We start from the raw sequence: 25,137 nt of genomic DNA, 5'->3' as shown, positions 1-25,137 counted from the left end.
TATTAAGTGTAACCTGTTACAATGAATTCACAGCAACAAATACTCTGGCTTGACATTAAAGGTCCCCACAAAATGATTTAATTCATCATTCCAAAATTATCACTCAGTATTGCCCTCTATGAATCTGTCACTCAAGTCATAAAAGTTTATTTATTCCCCTTTTTAAATGTTTTGCATACTCCAGTTTCCCTAAGAACACCCACTTGCAATGACCTTCTTGCCCATTACTTCAGGTTTCATTCACAAAATCACACTGGGTGGGACTTGAGGTTTGAACATGTCTCACTTGAAGGGAACCATGGAGCAGGATCCCCGGGCAAATTTCTGAGCAGAGCGGAGAGACTGCACTACCTCAGTACCCCAGGGGCTGTTAAAGGTTGCAAGAAAGAGTGGCCAGTTAAACCTGTCTGCTAGTGAAGTGCCTCAGGGTGTCTGGAGAATAAGTGTGGATATCCCTGAGGAAGCTAATCAGAATGTTTCATTTGATGCTACTGAGCGATGGTGAGAGCAGATAGATCTGACTAAACCTATTATATCAAACAATAAATTTCAGTCACTTAAGAATGACTTCAGACTCCTACCTATGCTCACTGTTCTTAATATATGTGATAATCAGCTGACATCCCTTCCTTCTGCTATAAGAGAGCTAGAAAATCTCCAGAAACTTAATGTCAGCCACAGCAAACTGAAAATACTGCCAGAAGAAATTACAAATCTAAAAAACCCAAAGTGCCTGTATCTCCAGCATAATGAACTAACTTGCATACCAGAAGGATTTGAACAATTGTTCAATTAAGAAGATTTAGATCTTTCCAGCAATCGTCTTACAACTGTTCCAGCTACTTTTTCTTCTCTATCCATTCTGGTGTGGCTCAATGTTTCCAGTAATCAACTGAAGACTTTGCCAACAGAAATATGTACAATGAAATGATTAAAGCAGTTGGATTGTAATTCAAATCACTTAGAAACTATACCTTCTGAACAGGCTGGCATGGGATCACTAGAATTGCTCTATTTGCAGAGGAATAAATTGCATTCACTTCCAGAGTTTCCTTCTTGTAAACTATGGAAGGCATTTCATGTAGGTGAAAACCAGATTGAAAAGTTAGGGACAGAACACCTTAAGCATCTGAATTCTATCCTTGTCCTAGACCTAAGGGATAATAAGTTGAAATCTGTTCCAGACAAAATTACACTACTACAAGTCTTTGGAAAGACTTGACCTAAGCAATTATAGCAATTAGTAGTCTGCCCTATTCATTGGGAAACCTTCATTTGAAATTCTTGGCACTAGAAGGAAATCCTTTGAGGACAATTCAAAGAGAGATTATAAATAAAGGAACCCAAGAAATCCTAAAATATCTACGGTGCAAGATCAGAGATGGTGGACCTACTCAAAGCAACTCTATTTCTGAGACTGCCATGATACTCCCCAGTGAATTAAAAGTCAATGTACTTGCCATAACCACATTAAAAGTATTAGACTATAGTGATAAACAAACAACTTTGATTCCTGATGAAGTATTTGATGCAGTAAAAAGTAACATTATTTGATGCAGTATTTGATGCAGTAAAAAGCAACATTATCACTTTCGTTAACTTCAGTAAGAATCAGCTATGTGAAATTGCGAAGAGGATTGTGGAACTGAAGGAAATGGTTTCCATTGTCAACCTCAGTTTTAATAAGCTTTCCTTTATATCCTTGGAATTTTGTATGCTCCAAAAATTGACTTTTTTAGATCTAAGAAACAATTTTCTAAATTCTTTGCCTGAGGAGATGGAATTGTTGAAAAGACTACTGATGATCAATCTGTCCTTTAATAGGTTCAAAATACTGCCAGAAGTTCTATATCGTATCCCCACCCTAGTGGTTACGAATCTGGCTGCGAATTGCAAGGTAAGCAGTTCGAAACTACCAGCTGTTCCGCGGGAGAAAGACGAGGCATTCTGCTCCTGTAAAGATTTAAAGCCTCGGAAACTCTGTACAGGGTCGCTATGAGTCGGAACCGACTCCACGGCACATAACAATAACAACACTTGAAACAGTTTTGATTAGTAATAATCAGGTTGGATCCTCAGAAGATAAAGTTGATGGGAATTTTGACTACACTGTTGTTGTTGTTAATGAAAGGAACAGCTGCTATCCTAAAATATTGAAAAGAACAAATTCCTACTTAAATTGGAGTTGCTTTGCAATCCTAGCCTAGTTAATTGTTTAAAGGATATAATATTTTCTTTTAGTATCATCCTCAAGTTGTTGCTATAATTTCCCAGTATCATCACCCAGTCATTGATATAATTGGCTTGGGTCTTATTGCCAGCAACAAAATATTTTTCCACTGAAAACTAGTTGACCTTTTTTTCCCCTAAGTCATTGTGTACATTTATAATGGTGATGTTGTTGTTGTTATGTGCCGTGGAGTCAGTTCAGACTCATAGCGACCCTGTACAGGGTTTCCGAGGCTGTAAATCTTTACGGGAGAAGAAAGCCTCATCTTTCTCCCGCGGAACAGCTGGTAGTTTCGAACTGCTGACCTTGCGGTTTGCAGCCCGACTCGTAACAACTACGCTACCAGATAATTACATATAAAGTACACACATTTATTCAAAATATTTTGCACAAGATTTATTTCACTCACTATCATTCCTTTATAACATAACAAGTACTTCCTTCAAAATTGAATATTTATTTAATGTGAATATTTTTATAATGGCAAAACATTTTTCTAGTAGGGGGCCTTGTTTTTCATTTCTGCTTGTATTGCCTATAATATGGCCAACTGATTTGAAATTGTCCACTCAATTTTTACCATTTTATTAGATATAAATAGAAATGAATGTAATTTAGTACTGTTTGTTCTTCGACATTTGAAAAAAAAAAAAAGACTTTTCATTACCTGTGATAGAACTTTTGTGATTTGGCTCATCTTGGTACAACTTTTTTTTTTTTTTAATGTTTTATTGTGAATTATGTGATAGTTTACATGGGAGAATATTAGTTTTATTTTCATCCTATCGTATATTGTTTCATTGCCATGATTACAATCCCCTCCATGCATCATCAACCAACCAAAGCCTGCCCCTGGTTGTCAGCACAAAGCCCCTCTCCCTCTCTGGGTCTAAAGTCCCCAGCTGCTCCATCTCTCCTCATCATCATCTCTGCCTCCATCTCTGGCATCACTGTTTCTCTGGGTAGGGTCCTGCTCTCCACTCTTCTCCCTTGATGGTGCAGGGACCTCAGTGCCTAGACTGAAAAGTTAATCACTCCCATCCTTGCTACAAAACCTCTACTTTTACATTTCCAACCCTCACAATCAGTCCTGATAACAATTATTCACAATTGTATCACAAGAGACCTAGCCTCATTTCCTTTCATCAGCCATGCCTAAACAGATTGGATACTACTTAGTGGAGATTCTACCTTCCTCCACGCCCTCTGGATCCAGGTTCTCTCTTGAAAGCTTGTAAGCCAAACACTTCTTGCCTTTGTAGCCCCCCCACTTTGGGTAGCCAATGTCCAAGTTGCCTATCCCTGTCTAATCTGTGTATGGAGGGAGTGGGAATGATCCTTACTGTAAAGATTTCTCCTTCTTTGAAGATACTATATCCATATATGTAGGTCAAGTTCATCAAATTGTATCAGATTACTCTTTTTTTCCCTCTTCTTTCTTATTCTAGTTGAGCTCTGATCATCCAGTCATTGAAGCCAGGTCAAGTGGGTATTATCTGCAAGTGTGGGTGTTCTTTTGCATATGCCCTCTCATCTTATCAGCTGAATGCTTCACTCTCCACTCTAGTCGTTGTGGCTGTGTCGCTGACTCTGGGCCCATGACTCCCAGGTCTTGTCACACTGCTGGCCAACCAGGACTCCATCCAGGTTCACAGGAGTCTATTGAACGTTGTAGGGCTTAGCGCACAGCTTCATTGCTGTTTTTCCCTCACTTCCCCTTATTGGCGATGAACGTGGTCACAAATCAGAGCGTGTATTCCCATTGAGTCTTAGTCTTGGAAGGGGGTTTGCTCTGAGGGGACCCGACCACTTGCCTTAATTTCTCCTGGGCGAGGAACTTGCTTATTCTTATAGTAATCAGTCAGTCTGCCTATATTGTTTTGTATTTTTCCTGTCAGTCTTACTTTCAAGAAGAATTGTCTGTTCTTCTAGCTACTCCAGACTGGTCTGCCCATCCTTTCAAGTGGAAATTCCCCACCTCTGAAGATTCTGGATGCTGTTCAGGATTCCACCTATAGTCTTATGTAATGCAGAGACTCCACAGGAAGCCTCCTTCACTGGGCAAGTTGTAGCCCCGTTTTAAGTACTCTAAAAAGTTATAGGCAGAAGACGGACTTACAAGCTTTCTATGGTGATGCTTTTTTGCTATTCCTTTCTCTCCCCCTCCAGTGTCTATTTTATAATGGTATGCAAGGGAAACCAAGGTTCAAACAACAGCCAACCATCTTAACATTATTTCCCCTCTTTTCCCCATTCCAATCATGTCGCAATCCCTATATCCCAGAGCCCTGTTGTTCGAAGGTTGTACATACATCATTCTTTACCTCTGTCCCACTTAGCCCATGCAAATATGCCTACTTGTTATCCCATCTGCTTTGTTCTTGCATTCCCCACCCCCTTTTATATATTTTGCCCCCCTCCCCAGAACCCAAACTATCCTTTGTCTATTCCATGCCCTGTGTTCCACCATCCCCTTCCTCTCCTCACCCCACCACTCACATCCCAACAACCAGCAAAGAATCCCCCCCCTTTAGTATGGGTTCTTTTTCTTAGATTTTTTAAAGTAGTGCACCTATGCAGTATTTCTCATTTTGTAATTGGCTAATTTCACTCAACATAGTGTTTGCAAGGTTGACCCATGTTATGCAGTGGCTTGCAGCTTCCTTCTTATTCTTCAAAGTAACATAATATTCCATTGTGTGTATGTACCACAATTTGTTTATCCATTCTTCAGTTGATGGCCACTTAGGCTGTCTCTATCTTTTTGCTATTGTAAATAGTGCTGCTAAGAACATTGGTGTGCATATATCTACTCGTGTTATGGATCGTATTTCTTGTGGGTAAATACCAAGTAGAGGAATTGCTGAATTATAAGGTATTTCTATTTCCAACCTTCTGAGGAAGCGCCATATTGCTTTCCAGAGAGGTTGGACCATTTTGCAGTCCCACCAACAATGCAGGAATATTCCAGTCTCTCCACATTCCCACCAGCGTTTATTGTCCTCTTTTTTTTTAATCTTTGCTGTTATTGCTGGTGTGAGATGATTGATATCTCATTTTTGTTTTGATTTGCATTTCTCTAATGGCTAGTGATCGTGAACATTTCTTCATATGTTTGTTGGCTGCCTGGATCTCCTCCTTGGTGAATTGTCTGTTCATGTCCTGTGCCCATTTTTTAATTGGGTTATTTGTCTTTTTCTTGTAGAGGTGTTGTAGTTTCCTATGTATTATAGAAATAAACCCCTTGTCTGATGTGTCATTGCGAAAGATTTTTTCCCTTTCTGTGGGTTAGGTTTTTCTCTTCTGGTTAAGTCTGTTGATACACATAAGTTTTAATTTTTAGTGTGTCCCACTCATCTATTTTGCTTACTTTTGTGTGTGTAATTTTCAAGATGTTTTGTCGTCTGTGTATTCCCTGAATTAATGCCCTCACATTTTCCCTATTTTTTCATTGATGGCCTTCATCCATGTTGAGTTGGTTTTTGTACAAGATGTGAGGTGAAGGTCTTGTTCCAATCTTTTGCATATCGTTTTCCAGTTTTGCCAGTACCATCTGTTGAAGAGACTATCACCTCCCCATGCAATATATTTAGGTGTTTTGCCAAAAATCAGTTGGCTATGTATCTTTCATAGTACAAGTACCAAGCTGTTTTGACCATGTAGCCATGCAGCAAATGTTGAAGTCAGGGAGTGAGAGGTTTCCAGCTTTTTTCTTCTTTATAAGCAGTGCTTTGCTTATCCTGGATCTCTTTCCATATAAAGTTTGTAATTGTTTTTTCCATCTCTTTGAAGAATGTCGTTGGAACCTGGATTGGAATTGCATTATATGTGTAAATTGCTTTGGGCAGTATTGATATTTTCACAATGGTAAGTCTTCCTATCCAGGAGCATGGTACATTCTTCCATTTTAGTAGGTCTCTTTTGGTTTCTTGTAGTAGTGTTTTGTAGTTTTCTTTGTATAAGCCCTTTGTTTCTCTGGTTACATTTATTCCTAGATAATTCATCCTTTGGGTGGCTATGGTAAATGGTATTGCTTTCCTAATGTACTTTTCAACGCTGTCGTTTTTGGTATAGAGGAATCCAACTGATTTTTGTGTTATTCCTATATCCTGCCACTTTGCTGAATTTTCCAATGAGGTCTAGAAGGATTTTTACTGAATCTTTCAGGTTTTCTATGTATAGGATAATATTGTCAGAAAATAGATTTTTACTTCCTCTTTGACAATTTGGATGCCTTTAATTACCCTGTCTTGCCATAAAGTTCTTGCTAAGATTTCCAGTACAATATTGAATAGGAGTGGTGACAAAGGGCATCCCTGTCTGGTTCCTGTTCGCAGAGGGAAGGCTTTCAGTGTCTTTCCACTGAGAGTAATGTAGGCTGTTGGTTTTGTATATATGGTCTTAATAATGTTGAGGAATTCCCCTTCAATTCCTATTTTGATGAGTATTTTTATCAGGAATGCATGTTGGATTTTGTCAAATACCTTTTCTGCCTCAATCGATATGATCATGTGGTTCTTTTCTTTTTTCTTATTTATAAGGTGGATAACGCTGATGGTTTTTCTAAAGTTGAACCATCTTTGCATCCCTAATATGAATCCCACTTGATCATGATGTATGTTGGTTTTTGCCTTAAAGTTTATTTTATCAGAGACTGGTATTTCTACTCCTCTTCATTTTTTATTGCAATTAGCTTCGTATATTTTTTTCCATCCTTTGACTTTTAATCTGTTTTTGTCTCTGTGTGAGATGTGTCTCTTGAAGACAGCATATTGAAGGTTCTTGTTTTCTTATCCATTCTGCCACTCTCCGTCTCTTAACAAGTGCATTTAATCCATTAACATTAACTGTATTTATCAATATGTATCAATTAATTGTTGCAATTATGGTTGTTTTTTTTTTTTTTTTGTGGTGTTGCTGCTTTCCTTGTTCTGTATGTCTTCCTTTGTTGAGTTCATGCTTTTTGTGTTCTTTCTTGTGAGTTTCCTCATAGTTTTCATGTTTCCATGTTCTTCTTGGATTTTCATTTTCTTGGTATGTTGTGAATTGTTAATTTTCTTTCAGGGTTCATTATAGCCCATTAACTTTTCTCTCCATTTAGTGCAGTCTATTTTATCCTGTAATCTACCTGACCGTCTCACCATCTTCTTTTACATTGTAATTGTTTTGATCATAGACTGACATCCCAGTTTCTCTGAGTTTGTTCTAATAGTTTGTTCTGTTCTCGACTCTTCTTTCTGTCAATTTAATTCTGTTAGGTGCTGCCAAGTATGCCAATCTCTGGTTGTTGTCTGTTCTTATTGGTTCTCAGTCCCTTGAATTCCCTATAGGATGTTTTGTAGCACAGGATAGGCTTTGGGAAAATCCCTTAGCTTCTGTTTATCCTGGAATGTTTTGATGACACCATTGTATTTTGTTGATAGCTTTCCTGGATAAAGGATTCCTGGTTGGCAATTTTTTTTTTTTTTCTTCCAGGGTTTTATACATATCTTCCCATTGCCTTCTTGCTTGCATGGTTTCTGTTGAGCGAGCTGAGCTTAATCTGACTTGCTTGCCTTTGTATGTAACACTTCTGTTTTCCCTAGCTGCTTTCAGGAGTGTCTCCTTATCCTTGATTTTGAAAAGCTTGATTATGATATGTCTCTGAGATTTTCTTTTGGGGGGGTCTATCCCTCCTGGGATTCATTGAGCTTCTTGAATGTTTGTCTTTTCACTTTTCAGGATGTTAGAGAAATTTTCTTCCAGCAGTTCTTCAACTATTTCCTCTGTGGACTTGCGTGAGTCTACTTGTTCTGGAATGCCGATAATTCTTAAGTTATTCCTCTTCATCTTGTCCAACATGAATGTTAGGCCTTCTTCTTCAGATTTTTTAATCCTTTTTTCTGTTTGCTCTTGTATCTTAGTAGAATTGACAGATTTGTCTTCCAGCTCACTGGTTCTGCCTTCCATCTCAGTATTGTCTATTTCTGATATTCTGTTATTGATCATTTGGACCTCTTTCTGTAGGTTTTGAATTGTTTCCAATGCTCTATCTATCTTATTCGATTGTTTCTGTAGAACTTTCCTGACTTCTTCCTTATTTTTCTGAACTTCATTGTAAAGTGTTTTGAAACATTTTATAATCATTTTTCTGAATTCCTTTTCAGGTACTTCCTAGGCCTGCCCTCCTTACAGAATGGAGTCCAGGTCTACCTGGAGGTCATTGTCTCACACATTTTATCTTGATTCTGGACATGTGCTGATATGGTCAACTGCTTTTGCTTCTTGGACACGTTTAGTGTTTATCTGTGGCCTTAATACTTAATTGACTATGTGTTAGGGTATTTTTTATGCTTTTTGATGATTGCTTCCAGGTAGATGTGACCAGGATGTGGGCTTCCCTTTTCACTCTTCTTATTGCTTAACTCATAGTAACTTTCACAGGTGTTGTCTATTTCCTTGGTATATGGTAATTGGTTTTGGTTCTTGCCTGGGTTTTGGTGATTTATAGAGTGTGATTGTAGCTTGACTTTATGGGAGCTGTTGCTGACTCTTCTTGGATTATACAGGGAGAGGCAGAGTCCCCCACAGGTAAAAGGAGGACCATAAAACAACAAAACAGCACCAAGAAAAGAAAAAGAAAAAACCAAAGAACAACCACAAAACAAACTAGACTGAATACTGCAGTCTATAATCACAGAAAAGGGATAGGAGGGAGAGAAAATAAAATTAAAAAAATAATAATTCTCTAACCTAATATGACTATTACTTTAATGTCCTCTCTTCAGTTTCTTGCTTTCAAAGCTGCCTGAGAGATATCAAGATGCCACTGTTGGTTGTTATGCTGTACCTCAGGCTTTAATTTAATTTTCAGCCTGTTTTGTTTTAACACTCTGTTTCTCTCTCTACAGCCCTGTCCTGACCTTTCCTGTATTTAAAAACAAACAAACAAAAACGTTCAGGACCTGTTCTTGAGCTGAGTATCTGTGTGCATGCATGGCAAAATAACCCACAAGTGGTGAGGGTGTAGGGTGTCCACTTGCTCAGGCACCCTCTCTAGTCACCAAAATGTAGGTGTGTAAACAGTAGGGGGTCAATGACCAGATAGCAAAAAAACAAAAACAAAAACAAAAAAAAACAGAACAAAGCAAAACCGACAAAATGTATTGTTCACCTTTGCTCTCAGTTTCCCTGTGGTGTTTCTGCACCCCCGCCCCCCCGACTTGGTCTAGCCCTTTGTCTCACCCAAGATGTCGGCTCCGGGCCTCTGAGCCCAGCAGATTCAAAAGTATGCGATTTCTTGCTTCAGCTTCAAGTTCCACTAGTCATAAGCCTTCAAACTTTTAAAATATTCCTATCTCTGTGGTTCCGAGTTTTGAAGCTCTGCCTTGGATCTGCTTTGCCTGGTATTCTGTGGTATGGCTGATGGCGAACTTCATTGCACCTCCACCCTAGCCACCATCAAACCCTGCCTCTCATCTTGTTACAACCTTTTAAATCATCATTCATTGTTTTGTTTTTGCTTTAATCTAGTTCAAATGTGTCTTTTCTAGCTATTTGGTGATATTTTCCCCATTTTATGAAATTACTTTTTCGAGGTTGCTAATGTCCTGGTATGACGCTGTGGATTAATGCACTGTACTGCAAAGTCTGTTTGAACCATGAGATTGGTGATTCAAGCTCACCAACCACTCTTCAGAAACCCTATACAATGTCACTCTATGGCACTTAACAACAGCAATGTCACCAAAATGGCATGTTGTTGTTGTTAAGTACTGTTCAAGTTGGTTCTGACTCAGTGTCATAGTAGATAAAAATATTGATGGAGAAAATATAGGTAGTGGTGTTATAATTGCTTTTACAATTTTAAATTTAAAATATGTCAGCTTTTATGGTACCTTATTATTAGTTTTCCATTTGATAATCTAGTATTGTTAGATTCAACAGAATTAAAGAGATTGGATCTACATATTTTTCCCTCAGCTAGTGCGTGAGCATTTAAATATAACTTTTGTTCCTTTTAATATGTTGAAATCTAATAACACATACTGAGTAAAAATCTTTAAATGTACTGTGTTAAATACCTATTAAGGAGTTAATTGTATATTTAATCTATTGTGTTTTAATACAATCTTGTATATCTTCATTTTTAATACCTTTATTTTAAAACTTAATTGCAGTCTTGATAAGACATAAGTTGTAGTAATGTAATAATTTTGTAAAAGGAAATCTGATGTAGATAAATTTGACTTAATGAAAATAAAATATAAACTTTTTTGTTTGCACCAAAAAATAAGAAAAAATCATACTAGTCGTCATAGAAGTTTGACAAAGGAAGACAACCATGTGTACTTATTGCTACACAGAAAAGTTCCATAGAGGCCTTGAAGACAAAGTAGGATTTGAAGAAATGGAGAGCAGAGGAAAAGACATCTGGTTTTGTGCATTGGAATATGCAAAGAGGTGGTGGCATAAATGAACAAGGATGCTTGTGGAATGAGAAAACTTTTCTTGCTAGTGATAAATAATGAGGTTCTACGATAAGCACTGCTCTGCTAGCCACATGGTTGTCAGTTCAAACCCATTAGACGCTCCACAGAGAAAAATGAGGCTTTCCACTCCCATAAAGATTTGCAACCTCAGTAACCCCATACAGGGTGGCTATGAGTCAGAAACGACTTGATGGCACCTATTGATCGCCAATAAAGCACTCAGTCTAACCAATTTTGTAGGATATGCCCACCAGTTGCTCTGCAGGAAAAAATACGGGCTAACCTGCTTCAACAAAAATTTGTTGTTGTTATTAAGTGCCATAAAGTTGGTTCTGACTCACAGTGACCCTGGACAGGGTTTCCAAGGAGTGGCTGGTGTGTTTGAATCTTTGACTTTGTGATTAACAGTCCAGTGGTTATTCTACAGCAACACACCATGACTCCTCAGTAAATATTATAGCCTTGGAAACTCTATAGGAGATGTTTTACTAAAAGGGTTTCAAGCCCAGAAATGCAATGATCATATATTTGCGTTATAAAAAACAATTCTTGCAGCTGTATGAAGAATGTAATACATAATCAGAAAGATGAGTCCAAATACTGCTTTAAAGGTTCAATCATGAGTTGATGAATGTCTAGATTTGCTTAAGGTATTCAAAGATATGGGAAGACAGACAAGGAAGAAAGAAATAGTACAAGGTGACAGTGGGTTTAAATGAAAATAAGTTCTGAGATGTAGGAAAAGGATCACTGGTGGTGCTGTGTGATAAGCACTGGACTGCTAATTGCAAAATCTGCAGTCCAATCCCATAAGCTGCTCCATGAGAGAAAAATGAGGATTTCTACTCTCATAAAGATTTATAATCTCTGAAATGCTATATAGGTCAGAAATATAAGTCAGAAATTGACTTGATGGCAGTGGCATTTTTGTGTTTTTAGGTAGAGCAAACATTTTGCACTTGCTAAACCATGGTATTTTAAATAACTTCATATGCATGAAAAAGCTAGACAGTGAATAAAAAAGATCATAGAAGAATTAATGTTTTTGAGTTATGGTGTTGGAGGAGAATATTGAAAGTGCCATGAGCTGCCAAAAGAACAATCAGATCTGTGTTTTAAGAAGTGTAGCCAGAGTGCTCCTAGGAGGCCAGGATAGCCAAAGTTCGTTTCTCATACTTCAGACATACTGTCAGGAGGGACCAGTCACTGGAGAAGTATATCATGTTTGGTAAGGTGGAGGGTCAGAGAAGAAGAGGAACACCCCCAGAGAGATTAATTGGCAATATGGCAGCATATGTCTCAATTTACCCACATGACCACTCAAGACTCTCAGGATTGATAAGGAAGTCTTTATTAGCTGGCCAGTGACTAGAGCATCCCCAAATATAGGAATAACTGCAGCCCTGACACAGTTTCTCAAAGAGTATTTATACATAGGCAGTCTGACATTATCTTGAACAAACCAAGGGTATGATGTATGCATGAGCTGTTAGGTGGGGGCTAGGAGTACATCAGCTGGGACAGTTATTTCTTAAGATTAACTTGGGGATAGGGGTACGTCGGCTGGGACAGTTAGTTCTCAAGATTAACTTTGGTCGACTCTTCTCAAGGTTAGCCTTGGCTGCTGGCCATAGTATCCTGTGAGTCAGGCAGGCCCACTCAGATGTGAGGAATTTGCATAAGCAGTGTTACAGAAGCCAAGTTTAGCCAGAGTTAAGGGGGAAGTGGGTTTCTGCAACCAGGGGAGTTGTTGATGCTAAAGATTTTCTACTTCAGCCTGATCCTTTCTTAAAAATTAGTTACTGTAGGGCAGTTGGGCCTTACATTCCCCACTGGTTTTATTTACATATCAAATTGTTGATTTAGTAAACTGATTCTTCAACTGGTAGAGGAGTATATTGGGGCCTGAGGATTAAAAGTTTGATAGCTTGTACTCGCTGCTTCACATATTTTGCTAAAGTATTAATGAGGCATGGACCAATCAAAAGGAGCACTAACAATATGGCAATTGGTCCAATGAGGGCAGACAATAATGTTGTAAGCCAAGGTGACCACAAAAGTGGTCTTGGTACCAATTTCCTTTTTCAAGGGAGGAGTATTTGGTTTTAGGGTTGTTTCGGACTAAGACTAGAGTTTTCTCTGATTACTCCAGATTGGTTAGCATAAAAGCAGCATGTTTCTCCTAGGGCTGCACATAAACCTCCATATTTCGTGAAAAGGATGTCCAATCCTCTTCTATTCTATAGGACCACTTCTGCAAGGGAGTCTACTTGGTGCTCCAGTTTAGAAATTGAGGACTCTAGAAAGCTTAGATTCCGGGAAACTTGCCCTGAAAGGGCTTTAAAAGATTGGTCTTGGAGCACCAGGGAGGAGGGTCCTACAGCAGCTGATTCAGCGATGCTCGGCCCAATCAGTAGGGGAGCTAACACAGGGACTCTCTATACCAGCTGCTTGTTTTGGTTCCTAAGTGTTTCTTTCCTCTTTCCCCACTATACACAAAGACTTGAGGGAAAACGTGTACCAAAATACGTACTTCAGGGGAGCAGGTACTAGCGAGCACAGTCTGTTGAGGCACATCTGGTTAAGCCCGAAGTGCAGGCAAACCTAGCATTGTCGAGCTAGGTAAAAGTCATCACTTTGTCCAGAACTAGAATCGAAACTCACAGTGTGGTTGCAAAGGTTTGCATATGGGGTGGGGGTAGCCAGAAAGGGGGATAGTTGGCTGTCATATAGCAGGTCTCTGAGCCCATAACATAAGGGTTGAGGGCAGTTCCCATGAGCAGACTGTCAGGTTTACAGGGGTAGGGGATCTATTGTACCCGACTCATACATAATAAGAGGGCTTGGGATCTAAACACAACCAGCAGTCTGTGGCCAGGCTTGGGACAGAGTAGTTAATGACCTGGTGTACTGACTGCATAATATCTAGCAGGGGCACTTCTTGTGGCAACAAGGGGGTCACTAAGGATGGGTTGACCTGCGTTCTTTCTCTTGGGACATTGGGTTGAGGATGGTTAGTGGGTTGCATGTACTGGCATCCTGGCAAGAGAGGTTCTTGGAGAGTGTTACTTTAAGATGTCTGTCTTCCTATTTCTAGGAGGCAGACGTTTCACGTCCCCAAGCAGCACAATGGTATTGTCCCTTTCTTTGGCAGTGTGTGTGTGTGGGGGGGGGCGGGGTGTTGGTGGAATCAGAGGGGCAAACATAGAATTTGGACACCCTGGAGACTCTTTTCTAGTGTGACTGCTCCACAACCCATGCCCCTGGATTACAACTCTACTACTCCTAACAGGTGCTGTTCGGGGATTCTAAGGCAACTTGATAGCACACAAATCAGTGAAGAAGGTGGGGGATGTTCGAGAGGCGACATTGGCTATCACTTTCCTTGTTTCAGTTTCCCTCAGTTACCACCAGAGAACTGGGGGCTCGTGGGGGTTAGCACCTGGCCTCCACTCTTCCACAGAGTGCATGTGTTAAGAAAGTTAGGATGAGGCCTGCGATAGTCTTCTTTGTGGGTTGCACTCTCCATGGCTGCTCATCCTGCGTAGGCTCAGGCACCATCTTTAAGTGAGACTGATGTATCCACTCTGGTCTTCCAGCTACCTTTACTGCTGTGGGTGTCATCAGGACTACCGTGTGGGGTCTCTTCTACAATGGCTCCAAGGCGCCGATACGATGGCGACAGATGAGGACTAGGTCCCCCGGCTGGAATTGGTGTAGGAGGATGTCCCGGGGAGGGCTGTGAGCTGCTTTCACTAATAACTGGATCTCAGTCTGGACTTGCAGGAGTACCTGAAGGGACTTAATCAATTCTAGGTTAGTTAATTCTGCAATGTTTTCAGACCTCAGGGTTGGCAGAATGAGAGGGGGTCTGTCAAACAGGATTTGAAAAGGAGTGAATCCCGCCCGATAGGGGGGTGCACCTAGCCCAAAGAAGGGCAAGAGGAAGGAGCCTCACCCACCCTTCACTAGTCTCAAGAGTTAACTTGGTTAACATTTCCTTAATAGTCCTATACATCCTCTCTACCTGTCCTGAACTTTGTGGTCTGCAGGCACAATGCTATTTCTAATCTATCCCTATGCTTTGGCCCACCAATCTAGAAAGAGAGGCCATGAAGGCAGGGCCATTGTCAGACTATTTCTTGAACCAATTTCTTCACTACTACCTGGCCATCTCAGCTCGTGTGGGGAAGGCCTCAGGTCATCTTGAATAAGTATCTATCATCACCAGGAGATATTTGTATCCAGCCTGTGCTTTCTTGATTTCAGTGAAGTCTATTTCTCAGCTTTCTCCAGGATTCTGTCCTCTGAGCCGTGTGTTTTCTACTTTCTTCTTTGGTGTTTCATTTACCCTGATGCACCTAGTGGTCATTTACCTCGGGCACCTAGTGGTCACATCTTCCAATGTTTGCGCTAAATTCTGAATGCAGAATCACGGCTTCAACAGGTCTCTCAGTTTTCTGGCTCCCAGGTGAGTTGTCCTGTGAAGTTGCTGAATTATAATGCATCTCAGAGCTTGAGGGAGTCTTAATTTTCCATCTGGGAAATGGAGCCATCCACCTAGTCTTTCACTTCCTCCTTTTTCGAATAAAAACTTTTTGTCTTCAGAGGTATAGCTTGGGGTGCTGGGAAGGACGGGGTCTGGGAAAGTTGCTAGTATTTCGGGTGGCCCCACTGGTTTTAAGGCTGCTTCTCAAACTGCAACATCTAGTATGGCTCTGGCTTTGTCGAAGGATATGACAGCATGTAGTTTTCTAAGCAAGTCTTTCTCCAGCAAAGGGTGTGAGCATTCCTGGATGACCAGGAAAGAGTGGGTCACCTGGCACTTCCTTACTTGAACTGTCCATTCAGTTGTCCAGGGGTAGGGGGCAGTAGCTCCGGTTACCCCCTGAATTTGTGAAGTCCTGAGGGATAGTGGCCCCAAGGGCTGTTGCAGAACTGAGTGAACTGCTCCTGTGTCTATAAAGAAGTCTACTGCTTTGCCCCCTACTTTCCAGGTTACCATGGGTTCCTGGGGGCTCATTGTCTGGGAACCACAGCCATGTCAATCTTCTTCACTTAAGGTGAGGACTTTCCTTTGATCTTATGGCTTTTGGGGGCACTTGTTCTTCCAATGCCCTGTCTCTTTACAATAAGCACACTGATCTTTCCCCAGAGGAGGTCTTTTTCCTGAGAGCCTGGGTCTTCCCGTTACCTTAGTTACAGGAGGAGATTTGTGAGCCTTCATGGCTGCAATGGTCACTTTCTCCAATCTTTCTGCTACTACTTCCTCTGGGCTATCTCGATTATTTTAAGTGAGTTGGGCACTGGCAATTAACGTTGACTTACTTTTCCTCTCAGTTCTTTCTAATTTCTGAAGCTTCTTCCTAATATCAGGGGCCGACTGTGCTACAAAAACTAGGTTTATCTCTTGGGCGTTGGTGGCGGGAACCCTCCAGGTAGGCCTCTAGGAGGCGTTTGAAAAATGCCGTAGGGGATTCTCTGGCTTCTGAGGGACCGCACTTACCTTGGAAAGGTTAGTAGGTTTCTTAGCTGCTTGCTGGATCCCCTTCAAAAGAGCCTGGTGGTAGGTGTCGAGAGCCTCCTTACCTGGATGGAATTTGGGTCCCAGTCTGGCTGTTCTGTCGTCAAGACTCCAGCTAGGCAGGGTTCCTCTGCTGGGGAGGTGTTTCCGGCGGGGCCCAAAACCTGTTTCTTGGCTTCTGCTAAAATGCACTCTCTTTCTTCAGAATTGAAGAGAGTTTGCAGAACCTGCTGACAGTCATCTCAGGTGGGCAGTGCTTTTTCCTTAGTTACTAAAATGTGGCACCCTAACTTCATGGAACAAATTTTGAGCGGGTTGAGGAGTGTATTACACCAAATGTCAATGTAAAGAAATTGGTCTGGGTGCCCAGGTGTCCTTGTCACTACATTCCCAATGATCGGGACAATTCGTGAGTCACAGGTCCCTGCATCTGGCCAATTCAACCTAAAAGTGGGTCATTCAAGTTCACAAAGAGTTCACAGGTGCCCCCAACTGAATTTGACCCCGTAAACATCTTCCTGTTCTGAGGAATAAACATCCTTGAAACGATTTAAAATACAACAGAGATGGGTAGTTTCTTTGGAGGCAGACTTTCCCATTTTTGATCTTGTAAGAAAAAGGGGTTACACAGAACGACACAAAATCCAGGAGAGTTACAAGGAATGAGCACAGGCATACAGCAATGGGCAGTTTAGGACTCAAGTGAGTACGTCTGAGACAGAATCGGCTACTGGGCATGCTGGAACAAATTTTAAGGCTTTTCGCCCCCGTACATCCAGACTGCCTAAGTGAGTTATAGTGCCGGTGTACAATGCCCACCGAGGAACCATGCTCAAGAGGGGACTTCCGTCCCAGTCCTATGTGAGAACGGAGTGCTGCACTAGGTTCTCTTAGTAGGCTCAGTCTCAGATGGTCCAGGGGGTCAGTGCCTTTTCCTGTGGATGCAATTTAGGTGGGCCTGGGGAGGAGCTAAAAGGCCTTAGTTAATCCAGCACTGAAGGTTCAAGAGGAGGGCAACACAAAGAAATAACAATTAGCTAGGGCTATCCTGTGTCTGACTGCCCAACCCTCGGGGGCAGTAACGGCCAAGCCTAGACCCAGAAGGGGGGCCAAGGGGAGACAAATCAACCCGTAAATGAATAAGCAGTCAGTTCACTGATTAGTCATGAATGGTGACTTTTTTGAACCAGATAGGGCAGGTTAGGAAAGTCAAGCTGGGAAAAAGGGGACAGACAAAGGTTGGGGAGCCCTCAATTAAAAGGAGTAGTCAGGCGCCCTCCTGGCCATGCCCCTCGTGGGGTATTGCAATGTCATCTTAGCTAAAGGTGCATCTGTATAAACCCCGGATCATGTCACTAGTCGTGAGTCACCGTTGTGCTATATTGGTCCCACCCAGACCCCGTAGCTGAAGCCATGAGGCTGCACAGACTGTTCACAGCATGCTGTGATCAGTTACAATCATTCACACTCTCATCAGTCATTCAGAGGCTACAGAAATGGCATTAATGGGTTAGTGGATTAGAGGGCCAAGATCAGAAGTCAGAAAAAGGAAAAACAGGCTCTATCTCTCTCTCTTTCACTGAGAAATAAACCAAAAGAATAACAGACTCTCTCTCACTGAGAAATAGACCAAAGGAAAAACAGGCTCTATTTCTCTCTCTCACTGAGGAATAGATAAAACAGGTTCTATCTCTCCCACTGAGAAATAGACAGCCTTCCTCAAACAACGTCTCTTGAGGAAGTGACTGTGAGAGTTAGACTGCATCCAGTCCTCTCATCAAGTCCTGTTTGACTAGTCCCTGATTGGAGTAAGAACAGGCAGAGTAAGAGAACTTACCTCTGGAGGCTTTTGAAGGTTAGGCTTCAAGACTTTGGCGCTGCGGCAACGTGGACTCTACCCAACACCCGGGGCCCTGGAACATCTCAGGACGCACGCCCCCTAAGCGGGGCCAGTCATCTGGTCAGCGCCCCGGGAGTCACCAAAGGGGCTTCGATTCTAGGGTCAGATCTCGCTGCGGCCTCCAGCTGTTTTGTCTCAATTTACCCAGATGACCACTCAAGGCTCTCAGGATCGATAAGGAAGTCTTTATTAGCTGGCCAGCGACTACAGCCTCCATAAAGGGGGAAAAAACTGCAGCCCCGACACAGTTTTTCAAAAGAGTACTTAATTATAGGCAGTCTGACATTATCTTGTACAAACCAAGGGTGTGATGTATGCATGAGCTGCTAGGGTGGGGGCTGGGAGTACATCAGCTGAGGCAGTTACTTCTCAAGATTAACTTGGGGATAGGGGTACATCTGCTGGGACAGTTAGTTTTCAAGATTAACTTTGGCAGGCTGTTCTCAAGGTTAGCCTTGGCTGCGGGCCATAGTATCATGTGAGTCAGGCAGGCCCACTCAGATGTGAGAAATTTGCATAAGCAGTGTTACAGAAGCCAAGTTTAGCCAGAGTTAAGGGGGAAGGGGGTTTCTGCATCAAGCGGAGTTGTTGATCCTAAAGATTTTCCACTTCAGCCTGATCCTTTCTTAAAAGTTAGTTACTATTGGGCAACTGGGCCTTACAAGGCAAGGATGGCCAAAGTTCGTTTCTCATACTTCAGACATATTGTCAGGAGGGACCAGTCACTGGAGAAGTATATCATGTTTGGTAAGGTGGAGGGTCAAAGAAGAAGAGGAACACCCCCAAAGAGATTAATTGGCAATATGGCAGCATCAGTGAGCTCAAGTGTGGCAACAATTGTGAGGTTGGTTCAGGACCCAGCAGTGTTTCATTCTGTTGTGCATAGGGTTGCTATGAGTTGGTATCAACTCGATGGCACCTAACAACCACAATGACCTAGATTAAAGTTTGCTAACCTTAAGTTTAGTACTTTGAATTATCTAGAGGTACTGTGGAATAAAAGTCTTGAAAATTTACCTACATTAAAATTACAGACAAGAAAAAATTTCTATCTTGTAACACATGGGGTTGCCATGAGTCAGAATCAACCTGATGGCAACTAACAACAACAAGTGAAACATAATAACCATGTATTTTTAAAAACTGGTTATAAATTGCTCATTTAACATTTGCCCTTTTGTGACTTATTTATTTAAGTCTACATGATGTTTTCAATGTTCATCCATGTAGTGCAGCATGCAAGAGGTTCTAATTTCTCTTTATGACTGAGTAATATTCCATTGTATGTATATATCACATTTTGTTCATCCATTCATCTGTTAATAGACATTTAGGCTGTTTCTTTTTGAATGTATGTGTGGCTATTGTAAATAGTGCTGCAAAGAACATTGGAATACAAGGAGTCTTGGTAGCATAATGGAGTACACGAGCTGAGTTACTAACTGAAAGTTCAGCTGTACAAATCTACCAGTCATTTCTCAGAAGAACGCTAAGGCTTTCTGCTCTCATAAAGATTTACAGTCTTGGAAACCCAAAAAGAGTTACTATGAGTCAGAACTGACTTGGTGGTATACACCACCATCATCATGGTAATTCTAAGTTGAAGTTTTGAGGAATAACTAAACTGTTTCCACTATGGCAGTGCCATTTTACATTGCCACCAGCAATAAATGAGTGTTCTAGTTTCTCTGCAACCTTGGAAATACCTGCTGTTTTTCATTTAAAAATCACTGTCATTAAATTCATAATGGGGATGAAGTGGTATTTCATTTAGGCTTTTGATTTATTACATCTCTCTAATGACTACTGTTAACCAAAAGATTGGCAATTCAAATTACCAGCTGCTGCTTCACATGAGCAAAATGCTTCAGTTTGCTTTTGTAAAGATTTGTTGTTGTTTTTAAGTGCCATTGAGTTGGTTCCAACTCACAGTGGCCCTATATAGGGTTTCCAAGTAGTGACTGGTGAGTTTGAACTGCCAACTTTCTGGTTCACACCGACCTTGAGGTCAAGTGCTTATCCTAGGGAGCCAAACCAGGTTTACTTTGAAGATACTATGGGACAGTTCTGCTTTATCCTGTAGAGTGACTATGAATCAGAATTCAACTCAAAGGTAATGGGTTTTCTGAGTAGTATCCAATCTGTCTAAGCGGGGCTGATGAAAGGAAATGTAGCTAGGTCTCTTGTGATACAATAGTGAATAACTGTTATCAGGACTGATAGTGAGGGTTGGAAATGTAAAGGTAGACGTTTTGTAGCGTGGATGTGAGTGATTAACTTTGCAGTCTAGGAGCAGAGGTCTCTGGGTCCATGAAGGGAGAGGAGCGGAGAGCAGGACACTACCCAGAGAAGCAGTGATGCCTGAGATGGAGGCAGAGATGATGACAAGGAGAGATGGAGCAGCTGGTGACTTTAGACCCAGAGAGGGAGAGGGGCTGTGTGCTGATGATGCCTGGGGGGAGGGGGAGCGGAAGGTTCGGGGGGGGGGGGCAGGCATGTAGGATATACCCTTTGGTTGGTTGAAGATGCATGGAGGGGATTGTAACCATGGCAATGAAACGATAGATGATAGGATGAATGTAAACTAATGTTCTCCCATTATCACATAATTCACAATGAAACATAAAAAAAAAAAAGGTAATGGATTTAGGTTTAATGACTAAATGACATTGAGCATATTTTCATGTACTTGTTGGTCATTTTAATATCTTACATGGTGAAATGTCTATTTAAGTTCGCTGTCCATTTTTCTTGATTGCGTTGTTTGTGTTTTTATTTTGAAGTTATAAAATCTTTTACAACCTCATAAATGTGGGATATTAGACTAATCGAATACATGTATCCCATTTCCCCCCAAATCTATAGGTTGCCTTTACATGTTTTTGAAAATGTTTGTTGTGGCACTATTTACAATAGCCGCACAGACACTCAAAATGTTTTCATTTTATGATGTTCATTTATCTGTCTTGTTGTTCTTGATTTTCTCAACATATCTAATAATGCAGTGTTAAATAGAAGATCCTGCAGTCACACTTCTATATTTCTTTTCTAAGAATTTTATGGTTTTGGTTTGTAATACAGATTTTTTTTATCTGCTTCAAATTGATTTTAGTGTATGATGTGACCCAGGGTCTTGAAACACAAGCCTGCAGAAGTCATTGGCATGTCTCCTGACCAGCAGATTTTGGATATGCCAGACCCTGAAATCCCGTGAGCCTACAAAGGCCTGTAGGCTTCTGCTTGACCTATGGATTTGGAATTTGCTAACCCCCACAATTACATGAGCTATTTTCCTGAAATAAATATCTCTGTATGTATACTCTCTGGAGTCACCCCCGCAAGCCTTGTGCGAGCAGTACTTGGTGCTTCCCCGCTGCTGTTTGTTATTTGCAGCCCTTCCCCTTCAAGATGCCTGAGGAAGTGCACCATGGAGAGGAGGAGGTGGATACCTTTGCCTTCCAGGCAGATATTGCCCAACTTATGTCACTCATCATCAATACCTTCTATTCCAACAAGGAAATTATTCTCCGGGAATTGATTTCAAATGCTTCTGATGCTTTGGATAAGATTCACTATGAGAGCTTAACAGATCCTTCTGAGCTAGATAGTGGTAAGGAGCTGAAAATTGACATCATCCCCAACCCCCAGGAGTGTACTCTTACTCTAGTGGATACAGGCATTGGCATGACCAAGGCTGATCTCATAAATAATCTGGGAACCATTGCCAAGTCTGGTACCAAAGCATTTATGGAGGCTCTGCAGGCTGGTGTAGACATTTCTATGATTGGGCAATTTGGTGTTGGCTTTTATTCTGTCTATTTGGTGGCAGAGAAAATGGTTGTAATCACAAAGCATAATGATGATGAACAGTATATGTGGGAGTCTTCTTCTGGAGGTTCCTTTACTGTTCATGCTGACCATAGTGAACCTATTGGTCGGTGTACCAAAGTGATTCTGCACCTTAAAGAAGACCAGACAGAGTACCTAGAGGAGAGGCAAGTGAAAGAAGTAGTGAAGAAGCACTCAGAGTTCATAGGCTATCCCATCACCCTTTATCTGGAGAAGGAACAATAAAAGGAAATCAGTGATGATGAGGCAGAGGAAGAGAAAGGTGAGAAAGAAGAAGAAGATAAGGATGAAGAAGAGAAGCCTAAGATTGAAGATGTGGGTTCAGATGAAGAAGATAGTGGTAAGGACAAGAAAAAGAAGACCAAGAAAATTAAGGAGAAATACATTGACCGTGAAGAACTAAACAAGACCAAGCCCATTTGGACTAGATATCCTGATGACATCACCCAAGAGGAATATGGGGAGTTCTACAAGAGTTCAAATGACTGGGAAGATCACTTGGCAGTGAAGCACTTCTCAGTGGAATTCAGAGCATTGCTGTTCATTCCCCGCCGGGCTCCCTTTGACCTCTTTGAGAATAAGAAGAAAAAGAACAACATTAAACTTTATATGCACCATGTGTTCATCATGGACAGCTGTGATGAGTTAATGCCAGAATATCTCAACTTCATCCGAGGTGTGGTGAACTCCTAGGACTTGCCCCTCAACATTTCCCAGGAAATGCTCCAGCAGAGCAAAATCTTGAAGGTTATCTGCAAAAATATTGTGAAGACATGCCTTGAGCTCTTCTATGAGTTGGCAGAAGACAAGGAGAACTATAAGAAATTCTATGAGGCATTCTCTAAGAACTTAAAGCTTGGAATCCATGAGGACTCTATTAACCGGCAATGCCTTTCTGAGCTGCTGTGCTATCACACTTCACAGTCTGGAGATGAAATGTCTTCTCTCTCTGAGTATGTTTCTTGCATGAAGGAAACCCAGAAGTCCATCTATGATATCACTGGTGAAAGCAAAGAGCAGGTAGCCAATTCTGCATTTGTGAAGCGAGTACGAAAGTGGGGCTTTGAGGTAGTTTATATGACTGAGCCTATCGACAAGTACTGTGTGCAGCAGCTCAAGGAGTTTGATGGGAAGAGCTTGGTCTCAGTTACCAAGGAAGGCCTAGCGCTCCCAGAGAATGAAGAGGAGAAAAAGAAAACGGAAGAGAGCAAGGCCAAGTTTGAGAACCTCTGCAAGCTCATGAAAGAAATCTTGGATAAGAAGGTTGAGAAGGTAACAATCTCCAATAGACTTGTGTCTTCACCCTGCTGCATTGTGACTAGCACATATGGCTGGACGGCCAATATGGAATGGATCATGAAAGCCCAGGCACTGTGAGACAACTCTACAATGGGCTACATGATGGCCAAAAAGCACCTGGAGATCACCCCAGATCACCCTATTGTGGAGACATTGAGGCAGAAGGCTGAAGCAGACAAGAATGACAAAGCTGTCAAGGACCTGGTGGTCCTGCTCTTTGAAACTGCACTGCTCTCTTCTGGCTTCTCCCTTGAGGATCCCCATACCCACTCCAACTGCATCTAACACATGATCAAGCTGGGCTTAGACACTGATGAAGATGAAGTGACAGCTGAGGAACCCAGTACTGCTGTTCCTGATGAGATCCCCCTGCTTGAGGGTTATGAGGATGCATGTTGCATGGAAGAAGTAGATTAGTCATTTCTACCTACAAAATATGTGTCCTCTGTAGTTACCCTGTGGTTCCCACAAAAGCTTTGAGTGGCCCTTTCCCACCTGGCTCCATCTGCTGATAAACTAGTGGTTATTTTTTTTCCTGGGCCTTGTGTGTAATAAGGCAGGATATAAGGCCCTCAGGCCCTGTTCCCCCTCCCTTATTTGGGAATGGGGTTGGATGTTGTGTATTGTGGGGGTTTTTGTTGTTGTTTATTTTGTTCTGAAATTAAAGTATGATACCGTTTTATACAGAAAAAAAACCTCTGTATGTATTTACATATATAGGCCTCACTGGTTTTGCTCCTTAAAAAAATCAAACTAAGAGAGATGCTATTGTAAAAGATATTGATCCCTCAGTGTTCTTTTCTACTTAACTCACTGTTAATACATATTTCAATTTCAATTTTTAAAACTGCTTTCTGTTGTAATATTTGACATGTACTTGGAGTAATAGGGGAGAGACCATTAAGGGTCAAAGTAAAATAAACATATGTGTAAAAATTAGCAAAATTTTAATGTAGAAAATTAACATTTTCAATAATTTTCTAACATCTGTTAAAAAATAAAACACTTAATATTATTGACATGCAAGATAGCAGAAATCAGTGACTCCAGCAACCTCTCAATATTCTTCTCTTCTCCAGGTCAGCTCTTAATGGGTCCTTATTCTACTTGCCTTTCAGGAATCTAAACAATGAAACTCACAAATGGTAAGGTGACAGTAAGAAACCCTGATACTAGCTGTATTTCCTTGCATAAGGGGAAGAAAAGTTAAGTGCTGTCGAGTCGTTTCTGACCCATAGTGACCCTGTACAGGGTTTCCAAGGCTGTAAATCTTTATGGGAGCAGAACTCCTCATCTTTCTCCCGCGGAGCGGCTGGTAGTTTCAAACTGCTGGTCTTAAGGTTCACAGCCCGATTCGTAACCACTCTGCTACCAGAGCTCCTTAAGGGGAAGAAAAGTAGATCATAAAACATTCTTAAACTAACTTAGTAGTTTTCCTAACAGCCTCTTCATAACAATAAAAACACTGCTTTGCAGATGAGAAATGGGCAGATAAGTACTAACCAAGAAGGTTTAATCAGGTCACATGGAAAAGTCAAGTAATAAGCAGAGGAGAAATAAGGAGACCTAGATTATAAAATCAGTTTCTAACTTGCCTTGCAACCTAAATAAGTTAATGAACCTCTCTCTCTCTCTTTTAATGTTTTATTGTGAATTATGTGATAGTTTACATGGGAGAACATTAGTTTTATATTCATCCTATCGTATATCGTTTCATTGCCATGGTTACAATCCCCTCCATGCATCACCAACCAACCAAACGGTATAATTTACAAGCCTGTCCCCCCTAACCCGGTCGTCAGCATACAGCCCCTCTCCCTCTTTGTGTCTAAAGTCCCCAGCTACTCCATCTCTCCACGTCATC

General features: G+C 41.2%; 2 pseudogenes; both read left to right on the top strand.

Moving 5' to 3' along the window:
- The first annotated feature begins 277 nt into the window (after positions 1–277).
- LOC102819822 lies at positions 278–8,455 on the top strand (annotated as a pseudogene).
- A 13,078-nt stretch (positions 8,456–21,533) lies between these two features.
- Positions 21,534–23,690, top strand: LOC102812462 (annotated as a pseudogene).
- The last annotated feature ends 1,447 nt before the right edge of the window (positions 23,691–25,137 follow it).

Source organism: Chrysochloris asiatica, unplaced genomic scaffold, assembly GCF_000296735.1.
Source record: "Chrysochloris asiatica unplaced genomic scaffold, ChrAsi1.0 scaffold00201, whole genome shotgun sequence".
Taxonomy (NCBI): domain Eukaryota; kingdom Metazoa; phylum Chordata; class Mammalia; order Afrosoricida; family Chrysochloridae; genus Chrysochloris; species Chrysochloris asiatica.
Note: the sequence above shows the minus strand (reverse complement) of the source record. Positions and strands in the feature narration are given on the sequence as shown.